Source organism: Hetaerina americana, unplaced genomic scaffold, assembly GCF_022747635.1.
Source record: "Hetaerina americana unplaced genomic scaffold, ioHetAmer1.1.p SCAF_57, whole genome shotgun sequence".
NCBI classification, from domain to species: Eukaryota; Metazoa; Arthropoda; class Insecta; order Odonata; family Calopterygidae; genus Hetaerina; species Hetaerina americana.
The window spans coordinates 853117-865246 of record NW_027287172.1 but is presented as its reverse complement, the minus strand read 5'-3'; positions in this window follow the sequence as shown (position 1 = coordinate 865246).

Sequence of the window (12130 nt, the reverse complement as noted above, 5' to 3'; positions counted from 1 at the left end):
AATTCAGGTAAATATTCTTATTTGGTACACAGGAAACAATCCGCTCCTGTTTACTGAGAGCTATGAGTCCAAACCCGAGAGAACCTTTGTCCAGTACGTGAGAACCCCAACCTTATAAGTTATCAAACCACTATTGAATTATTAAAGATTAATTTTAGGATTATGTACACTTTTTCAGGGGGAAAAGATAGAATTTATATAATAAACGAGTTTCATTATCCTGGGGCAACATTAAAGGATTACCAAAATAAATTTAGGATTAATCAGCTGTAAACTGATTCACAAACTTCGGTACCACTTCAGTAAAAATATTCCATTCACATAATATTGCAGGAACATGAAAAACGATGCCATAAGTAGGTGGAATAAAACCAAAATCAAAGATAAAGTGCAGCAAGATTTGCATAGACACACAGACCAACCACTCTCATGGCTGAGTGGCGTAAGACGACAGGCAGGAAGAACCTAAGTCGAATTTTAAATTAATCCGAATATATATCATTCTCAATCTACAATAACTGTTATCTCAGCAAATTATTTGAAAACAAAATGCAATCACTTTTTGATCCAGAGAGATGACAGCGGAGGCAGAATCCCAAGCGGTTAATTTTTCGGAACGTATAAGAGGAAATTGAAAATCTATTACTTATTTAAATTTGCTGCATTTTCAGAGCGAAGCGCCACCAATGATTTATTCGTTTTTCTTCGAACCCCTCCCCTCTCCAATCCCCATGAAAACCCCTCCTAAGTCACTAAAACACAAAAGGGGGATTTCTCCCCCGTTGCAGGAGGCCCCGCTTGAGCCTGACAGGAAATGAAATTCAATTAGGAAGAGATTGAGACCATCTGGTCCTCGCGCGCAATTAACCCATCGTCATAAAAAACCACGCCCGCGAGCGCGCGAGCGATAAAAAGCAATGATTTCCGGCCAAAGGGAACCGTACAGATATTTTCAATTTGTGGAACGTAGCGAGCTGGTAGGCCGGACGGGACGAGGGTAAATAATCAGCGAGGCTCCTCTCCGCCATAAATTTCAGTTCCCGCCGTCCAGGACGGCCTCGCGTAGTAAAAAAAAACACGGAAAACATGGAAAATGTTTGTATTTTTTTTGTCTACCTCCCGTACAAGATCCGGTTATTGAAGTACATGCAGCCTGTTCGAACGTTGACAACCTTCATAGACGGGCGGGCCGAAAATTATAGCGTCGCGACAACGGCGACGGACGACACGGAGGAGGAGAGACAGCTGCAAGCGTAGACCGGAGACGACACCGCGCTCGCTTGGGGCATCCGGGACGTCCACTTGAACGTCCACCTACCTCCACCTACCCCCTTCTCTTCTCCGACCTCTCCACCGAAAAAAAATAAACGCCCGATTCAATCTTGGTCCGCCAAATAGAAGCTCCGGAGGAGTTCAAAACATACGAGATCTAATCGGCCAATTAAGGTTAGTACTGACAAAAATTTACTTGGATTTACGCAATTGTTATGCTGCGTACTGTAGAGCAGGAGTGGCGTGATACACAGCCGGAGCATTAGTACGACTCAATCCAAAACAACTGTTTCAAAAATATTTAAGTACGGTCACTAATAACGGCCGAGTACCTCCGATGCGCGTCGTGTTTTCATAGTATTGGTTTCCTCCATTCTCTGACAACCCTCCAATGGAAACAAATCCATCCATCAGTTCAACCTCGTAGACTATCGCTAATGGGGTATTGGAGCTCCGAGAAGCGCGTTAGAGGCGGGCTCATCCGCAGTGTTTTCTACCGGTGCATGTTTAATTTAGTCGCATAGTCTCGGCGAAGCGTTGGTCTAGGGGAAGGATATGAAGAATCCCGGCGGCAACGTAGTGAACGGAGCCACGGGGTATGAAATTTGAAGTCCCGCAGTCCTATCCATTCAAAGCTCGGTTTTGCGTTTTGTCACGACTCCCTCATCATTACTACATGCAGGAAATCTACCGTGTATATGCAAATTGGGACGTTCCCTGAATATTAGCCTACATCCTCCATGACGTCTGTAATACTTCCGAACAGAAACCTTTGCCCTATATTTATTTCTCTTCACTGGATCCTTACTATATCTGCCCACTGCATGCCGTTCGCGATACCCATTATTATCCTCCTCCCTCTTCCATCCGCTTGACCGACATTCTCTCTTCACCTCAAGCCAAAACACGTAGGAATGCAAAATCACCGAATCATTGCAGAGGGCGGAACTCTCGCATTCCAATGGCCATCGTGATTCACAGGGAAAAATTGCGAGCAGAAAGGCATAATAATAGTAATATAAATAATAAGAAAAAAAGGAGAGTATTAAGCCCATTTTTTTTCGATTGCAAATAAATTTTGCAAAAAAAAACGACTTAGAATTTTAAAATAAAAAATCGCGTCAAACATAAACAGGGGTATTTTCAGGACGTCGCCAAAAACCTTGTCTGATGAAAGATAAGAACGTAAACATTACGAGGTCGCGCACAAAAAAGGCTTAATTAGGACTAAAAACTGAGAGCAACGGAAACCCTCTCGTGAGAGAGATGTATATTAGGCGGAGAGCGGGTGGGGGGGGGAGGGAGAGGGCAGTTGCGAGGAAGGAGGTGGATAGCAGGAGGAAATGAAAGAAACAACTGAGATGGAGAGAGAGAGAGATGGGATGAAGGGATACGGATCTTGAAGACGGCGAGGGCCGAGGGTGGAGATGGGGATGAAGGGCAGGCGGGAGGGGGGAGAGGGGGTGGGAAGGAAATATGATTTAAGAGGGAACAAGGGAGGGGAGAAAATCGCAGGGACGGAGGAGTGGGAGAGTTTGAAGGAGGAGGAGGCGGGAGAGATCCCGTAGGAGAGGAAGGATGGGGGGAAGAGGGAAGAGACCGGAATTCAGGGCGGGGTATACGAGGGATTATTGAAATAGAGGTGTAGATATTCATTTCTCCGTGTTATGGCCAAAAGGGAAGAGGGGAGAAGAGAAGGCGGGGAAGAAGGGCGGAATTAGGAGGGGGAGGGGAATGAGGGGGTGGAAGGAGGGAGGGGCCATAATCAATTCCGGGTTTCCCGTCGGCGGAAGAACTTCCCCGGCACACAAGATGAGATTCTCGCCCGGGTGAAAAATTGCGAGCGTATAGATTAAGTGCGAGTGAGCTGCATGGGAGGAGTAGAGAGGGGGAGGGGGGAAGTAGTAGTAGAAGAAGAAGACGGTGTTTTTATGAGGGAAGGAGTGGCGGGGGCGAAGGTGAGAGGAGAATAGAGACACGGGAAACGGGGTGGGGGGAGTGGGAGTAAGAAAGGATGGGAGTGCGGGCCGGAACGGAGGGGGAGGCGGGGGTGTGTGACGGGAGAGGGTAAGGGCATGTTGAGAGGTTTTGGCGGGATTACATTACCTTAGGAACGCTATTTCCCTTGCGAAATGCACGCGGAAAAAGTGAGCGACCGTGAGCGAAAGAGGGATGGCTTGGTGAAGTTGGGGGGCGGGGCGAGCAGGAGAGGGGAGATCGCTCGGTGGGCTGCGTGGGATGGGGGAGAGGCGGGGGAGGCGTGAAGGGGGGAGAGAGCACCCCGGACCCTCAAGGGTTCCGTGACACACGCCTTGTGGACGTGTGGAGAGGGCACTCGAGGAGCGCTGCCCTCCACCACACACACACACACGGCTCGCCAAGTACGTGTGCAACGCCACTTTCCCTGCGTAACCTCGGCAGGGTGCTCCGGGGGCGGAAGGGTTGGCGGGGAAACAAAGAGAGGATCGGGCGGGATGGTGTACGGGGTCGCCCGTCCGTCCTCTTTTCTCTCCCCGCGGCACTACGCCCCTTCTCCCCCCGTACCTTATAGACGGTGGGTGTGTGTGTGTGCGCCCAGGGAGGGAAGAGAGTGTGGGTGGCTCCTCCGTGCGCTCCCCGTGGCAGCGATGCACACGAGATTGTATGTGTGGTTGGCGCCGGGGTCCTTTCTCCATCCTCTTCTTCCCTCTCCCCCCCCCCCACACACACACGTACGTCCGCACCATCACCACCACCGGACCACTCCCTCCCTCCAGCCGCCTGACTTAAAGGGGATGTTTACGAATTTGCCCGCCTCCTCTCCTCCTTTCTCTCTCTCTCTTTTCTATCCTCCCCTCCCCCGTCGCCTTAGTCCTTCGCCTCCTCTTTTCCCGCTCCCATCTCTCTTTCCTCCCTCCTTTGTGTGCTCATACGGACACACATTTTTTTCTCTGGCGATTTAAGGGTTCACTGCGGAGAATACGATTCTCATTTAGAGGCGGGGAGGAATAAAATATATAACAGACCCTAACGGCTAAATTAAAATAAAAACGTTGTGTGTCCGTACCAACGCCATTTTGTGCATGGGCGCGTGAGTGAATTATTTTATACAATATATATATATATATATATATATATATATATATATATATATATATATATATATATATATATTGCATATATATATAATATATGTGTGTGTGATTATATATATATATATATATATATATATATATATTGCATATATATATAATATATGTGTGTGTGATTATATATATATATATATATATATATATATATATATATATATATATATATATACACACACACACACACAATGAAATTTCTTCTGTATTATTGTGTGTGTATATATATATATATATATATATATATACACACACACACACACAATGAAATTTCTTCTGTATTATTGTGTGTGTATATATACATATATACTAATATATATATATTTATATAATATACAGAAAAAATTTCAACGCAGCAGAGCATTGGAATGGTAGGGACGAAGATAGATGAGGCGCTTGCTTTCCTTCCTTCGCCCTCACATTTTTTCCTAAAACAAAATTATCGTTTTCCCTTATTTAAAAAAATTTTTTTCTACTTCGGACATTATATACTCTCTTTCTTAAAGCTCCGGTGAAAGCGACTGCTTTCTCCCTCCCCCCTCTCCCGTTCCCCGATCTTGAATTTAATTTCACATTAACCTCCGATGCGTCCATTTAACCCCCCTCAGAATGGATAATTAAAATACTTTTTTGGCCAGGAGAGAGAGGGTGAGCTCCCGCCTCAATCTCTCCCCCCCCCCTCCCCCCAACCCGACACCCCTTTCCTCCCGCAACTTTATTTTTAAATGAACTAGACATTTTTAATTCTGAAAATCCACGGGCGTAGTGTCAGCGGAAAGGGAGATAAGGGCCGCGTTGAATTATGGTCCGTTGTGATGGCAAATTTCAAGCGGCGCCGCGAGGAAGAAAAAAAAGGGAGTAATTACGCTCGGGCCTGCGTGGACGGAGACCGGGGCGGGGGGTGAAACGGCGCGCCTTTCATGCGGAGGGTCCGCGTTCGACTCCGCCAAGGCTAGAAGTCGGCGCACCGTGGTTCTCCGCCGAGCTTAACGATGAATTTCTCTCGAGCCCGCGATCATGACACTAGTAATTACAGGGCTTGGACATGAAAATGTTGTCACAACTATTAACATATGCGGAAACGAGCGGAAGAAGAATAATGCCTTCATCAACCTCTGGTCGCGGAAACCACCAGAACAACTAGTACTTCTTCGTTTTCATTTCCTTCCATTTAATATTATCATTCTACACACCCACTTCTCGTAAGCATCCGATCTACCCTAATACGCTTTGCTTCCAACAATCAAGTTTTGGATTAATGAGAAAACACCACGATACTATTATGGATCTAATTAATTATTAACAGATCTGAATAATTATCATTATTCTAACAACTGTTGAGTTGTAATCACTGCTACCACATCCATTTAAATAAATGACATCCCAACCAGAATCAAGAACTTCAATAAATAACTTACCATACATGATAACCTTCTTCTTCCATACATGATAACCTTCTTCCCAAATGTGCAAACATTACAATTCATATCGTTACCGATGGAAATGGATACCAAGCTGCATGATTAAAGCGAACGTACTCCACTTGTGAATTGAAATAAATAAAAGGAAAGTGAAGGACATTTCGCGGGATATTATGAATTGAATCAAATCCCGGGATGGAGTTCTAAAAACACAATTTGAGACCATTCCGAACCGTTATACAAACCTAAGATGATTTATGAATAGGTAAAGGCGGCCGGTAATCGAAGTTAAGAGACTCGTTAATGGAAAAATTCTACATTGCACGGTTGTTCAACATTTTTAAAGAGAAATTAATATTCCCTACAGGCTGTGTCCATCCCATAACAAACTAGACCGAATTTACATTTTTTTATTTTTGTATCTACTCCGATACAACCGTATCTTATGACTCTTAAGATACATAAGTCGTCCATCCAACGTACTGTTACTTTTTTGTTACTTCGGTAGTTGATAGTTTAAGCATCTGCATACGTATAAGTTGAAAGGGTTATTGCAAGGATATACACGCCACTGTTGGTATAGGTTTGCATGGATGTGTTGATTTTGCATGAGGTATTTTCCTCTTTTACGGGTGGTGACCTAACAACCCCCGCCACACGCCCTTGTGGCGGCTTGCGAGATATTATGTACATAGATGTAGATGAAACCGTGTAAATTACGCAACTTACTTAACACCGACCAGGCCCCGGAACTTCGGGAGTGGAAGATGGGAAGGCATGGGGAAGATTGTTTCATTCTCCTACCCCAAATTTTGGTCCATCGGTCGGGCGATGTGAGGCATAGGAGCGACATTGCACACGGCATTAAAACAGCATAGGGCTTGCTGTAACTTCCGAGGTCACAGACGACCAGAATTACCTCTGGTTTCCAGAATTTATTTAATTTTAAATGCTACAGATTCGATTCGGAATTACCAATGCTCAGATTACCCAGTACTGCTATAATGAAGCCAGAATGTACAAGAGTACTATTGCATGACACAGTAATTTTAAACATCTTAGAAATAATTACGCAATGAAGGATCTTAATCCTCAAATGCAAGAATTTGAGTATTTAATTAATTATTACGAAAACTCTTTCCCATTCTACAGATATTTAGTACCCTGAGATAATATTCACATTCGTACTGTGAGATTTGACAATTTGTTACGCTACGCTCAAAGGTACACACCACTTATTTCGCCATGAAAGGACCACTTACGATATAGATACTTAGTGATATTGCTCAATTTATTCGATCTACAACCTCGTCGCCTAGATATTTTTTGGTTGCTGAAACTCTATAAAAAAATAAATGTATCGCACACATCAAACATAAATATGCTAGAGATGTCTTCCCGAAAAGAGACTTCCTCGTGAGAATCTCACGGAGGGAATAATGCCTAGGTGCGGGCCAAAAACGGCGATACGAACACATTTTTCACGATGTTGAAGTTGAGTTCAGTGATTTACATCAGGCGGGTGTTGATTGCATAGGCGTCAAGATGAGATGACGGTAAACCATTATTAAACACCAAAATAACGGCTGAGGAGAGACCACACGAGAGGAACGCTACAACAATCCTCTTTTGAACTAAGTTCACTCCAAGGCCAACATTTATACATTAGTCCCTTGGTTTATCACTGTTCACGTCATACCAACGAATAAAACGTCTTAAAAAGTCGGGGTCAAATATCCACGCTAGTAAACAATAATTTCAACAATGAGCAATCAATGAAGCATGCCTGGTATTGAATCATTCCATACCACAAACCCTAGTGGTGGCTTTCAGGGGTACCATACAGATGGGCATAAATTAATCCAATTTCTAACAGTTGATGATAATGAATAAATGATGGAGAATGATTGTCGAAGAGGGAGAGAGAGATTTCGGAGCCAAGTAAGAGTTGAAGAAAGGTTAGCGTATCCGGTCTTTAATCGACAAATATGACCCTATCATTTATATTCATTGAGTACACATCACCAATGAAACCAAAAACGACCACATTGGTCGCGGCTATTGCAACGATCATTTTAATTTCCATCTTCTTGACAGACACTTTGAATCAAGGATTAGGTTTTGATTCCTTCGGTTAAACATCATGACTGGCCGGACCAGGAAATAACGGGCGATCGAACCCATTACCCAACCAATGGCGACTGTTGTCGACGAAATAAGGGCACAATGGCAAGCATCTGAACAACAAATTCGTTAGAGTGATAGAATTAAAATGAATGGCGATGGAAAACTTACGGCAGGGCTACACGAGTTACGCTGTTGGACATAGATTTAAGAGAGAAAATCAAGAAAAACGTGAGAGAAAGGGCAGCCGTAGACACGGGTAGCAGTAAAGAAATTACCGGGGGCAAAGGATATAATGGGAATATGTCGATACGGATAAAGGGGGCTGGTTCCAAAATGAAAACAAACGGTGCTGTAGTTTATGAGGAACGGAGATGATTCCGAACACATTTCTTTGATGAAACACAGATTTCAGAAGTGTATAGAAACGATAAGTTCAAACCTCATGAAAGTGACGCCAAAGGCTCAGACGCACATTCCGTCTGTGTACGTAGTCAGCGGGTAGCAGATTCGGTGATCTTTATTGATTTCATAATAAGATATTTCACCGCATCATACACGACAACGGAGAATATACAAGATTGTGAAGATGATGACATCCGCTTAATATCATACGTATATTTATTTTCATGGTTTTATACACATTTTTACCTACGTACTATGTCGAATAGAATGGTTTCACCAAGTATTTATTTTCTGAAAGGGAGGCCTACATATGTCCATAAAAGCATCTAAACGATAGACACCTAACGCCATATGATAGAAAGGTATGTAAGAGATAAGTCTCAGTTGATGGCAACAATAGTAACAGTTATTGAGTTCCAATTAAACGAGAAGGCATGTTTCGGAAAACGTAATTTCTATACGTTCGAGTGCACGGGTAATGAATTTTCTACGTTCGAGTGTAAATTATCGAGGGATGTGAAACTAAACTTAAAAAAAAACCTTCCCGAAAATTCAATTTCTTGGTTTCATTAATGTAATTATAGCTGTTTCTCCAATAATAATAACCTTTTTTCGCCTTTTCTATAATGCTCCCAATTAAATCCATTACAAAGATGTCAACCAATACAGAATTCCAAATAAAGAAGATGTCGGAACGGCAATTTCTACATGTATGCACAAGAATAATGTAAACTGTCAGAAAATTTAATCTCCCACGCCACGGATCGTTCGCGACAATGCGACGCAAAAGAGGGATAAAAAAAGAGTATTTGCGTGAAAATAAGACAGCCTTAGTTAACAAAAACCCAAGTGAAGGCGACTTTAAAAGTAAATGTACTCCTTGGGCTACTTCTTCACGAGCCGGCAATTACACAAAAAAACGCCATTAGATCATAAATATCACTATCATTAAAGCCAAGAACGCGGATGGTAATCGGACGCAAAAGACGAGTTCGCTAGTCTTGAAATAACAAAGCCTGGCGCTGTGAGAGCGTGGCATTATAATGATGAATTCACTTACATTTCCCCGCACTGCACCGTAAAATGCAAGCATGGGGCACAACTGGAAGGGAAGGGGATACTCGGGAGATAATGAACTCCACAGGAGAGTCGGTTGGCATTGTTGGCCCGTTCAAAATGATATGTCAGGGGCAATTGCAGGGAGGACCCACGTGGGGAGAGATGGCGAACGACGATTCCGATTCCATACTCGGATAAGCCCGGCATCTATTACCCGAATTACGCCCACTGTCAACGACATTGTGCCAAAACTCATGGCAAGCAAATACACTACATATATCTGAACGTGTGCATAATCACAGTGGTGAATTTTAATTGACTCATTCATAAACACTCCAATGGGGCATGAGTATACTTAAGTGGTTCCCATGAACTCCTCTTATCGCGACCTAATCCCACATCGACGGACATGAATTGCAACTTAGGGAGGACCGAAGAGCACCAGTCTACATCGGTGTGGGTTGTTATTAATTACCTAAATTATCAATTTCGAAATGCTTTCTCTCACGACGACGCATAATATAAACCGCCATTTTATGAAGCCGTCATTGACAGACGGGGATGAATAAATCCATCGTCACGTCACGTAATTCTGTCCGAAAGGTTTCAAATTTCTCCACCATTACTACACCGAATTTAATTTTTTTTAAACTAAAAGGACAGACAGATATTCCGACGACAGGAGATTTCAAACTCGTGACAGGAGTCGCTGAAACAATTAGATTAACAAATTGCATTAATATGCTAACAACTTTGTTAAACTTTCATACGCTATTCACCTCTGCCGTTGCTATGAGTAATTGGTCAGCATGGCGGGATGCTGGAAAAGCAGAGATAAGGGTTTAAAATTTCGCTGCACGCGCTATTTTTTTTATCGGAAAGATAATTGCGCCTCTGATGGCGGGGAAACGTAAACAACGAAGTTTTCACTCCCGAAAAACGTTTATCTCATTGTTGGAATAATATTCGACGATATCAACGCTTGTCCGCGTTCATTAATTTACTTTCCTCGGGGACGCGAAAGAGGGGGAGGGAAGGAGAGAACAGTCAGATAGTTTTAAACAGCATGGCCACCAAGTCCCTTTCCCACGGGTATGTGTCACTGACAGGGGTGGGGAGGGTGAGAGAACACAAATTGGATCAATTCAACGCCCCGAGGTCCAAATCCATGCCTGAGCCATATATCCTAATCCTTAATGTGTCGCTCGGTGGCCCTGGGTAAGCCACTACAAAGTTGGCGGGGCGTCCCGGGGACACCCCTGGCCGGTAGGTGGGGTGGGCTTAGGGGTCCCGATCTCCTCTCTCGCCGGCGACACTCCCCCTCCCACCCTTCTAAACGCCCGGTCTTAAAACGGACGACGACATTTTCATTTCGACCCGTGAAACGTGTGCCCGGAAGGGCTGTGTGTGTGTTGGGGGGGTGGAGATTGAATGGGGGGGGGACTGCGATTGAAAGAGGAGTTAACACCGACTGTTAACGGGAGGTCACGCGGCCGGAAAAGAAAAATCCATTTCAATCCGAGAGATCTCACTCGCCTTTCCCGCTTCCTTTTTTTTCTCTTTCTCTCTTCCTCAGCCACCGCTTCTCGCGGGCCTCCGATGGGAAGGAAACGAGGGAGGAGGGGACAGGGGGAGGAGGATAGAGGGTGAGAAAAATGAAGGCTCCAATGAATACCGATTCAAGTGCATCTGATGAAAAATAAAAGTGTGACAGCTTGGCCTTATCGAAAAAAATAAAAGGAGCGTGAGGAACGGAGACGGATGGAAAGAAAAGAGGAAAAAACGACCGGGGATGGGGGTTGATGAGAGGATGGATAAAAAAAACCGTACGGACGAACGTGTGTTCGAGGGTGAAAAGAGTGAGAGAGTGAAATAGATAGAGAGAGAGAGGGTGAGAAAGTAAGTTAAAGTGGAAAAGTTAAGGTATAGGGAAAAGTGATAAAGAACTTTCCGTGAGAGCTTTCCTGCGAAACATTTTTGGCGAGAGAGAGAGAAGGGGTTGGGAAAAGGTTGAACCGAAGAAGAGGGAGATCGGGAGGTCGAGCTTTTGGACGGACCACGGTGGAATCTCCCATACAAAGGGAGGCGGAAGAAAGAGAGCGGGATGGGGAGGAGGGGGCAAGGCGGAGAGGGAGGGATTGGGCGGGCGGGTTCCCAAGTAACGTGACGCAAAATTTGGGAATTTCGCATACACTCCTCTCGACTGGAGTTGACACAGACTCGGCATATATATCTGCCTTCCTCTCTCCCTCGCGTGTTCTGCTCGTATGTTTTGAATTCCGCGGTGGTAATTTGAGCTCGCTAATTGAAGAATCCAAACGGTTTCACTCTGTGAATCCAGCGGGGACTCTTCTCCACCACCGTACTTACCCCCTCGAGAGAGTAACCCGCAAATTTTTTCGAGTTGCGAACATTTTATTTCCATTCAGATAAATTCTAATGTTTTCTTGCCAACTTGCTTATTGAGCAAACATTTGTCTGGCGCATCCAAACGGCCTTTCGCGGCCAATGAAGCTTCAAAATAAACTTTACACTGGTGCTCCTTCTGTGGTTGGAATGGCGGGAGAACCGTGGAGAGAGAGATGGGCGACACAAAACGCTCGAGCGAAAACAAAATCGCGGAGACGATTTTGCAATGGGATTTAGCGCTTCCAAATTATACCCCAACTACAGTTGACCTATGTCGAATGGTCTTGACAACGCCCTTCTTCTGTCAGACTTTTC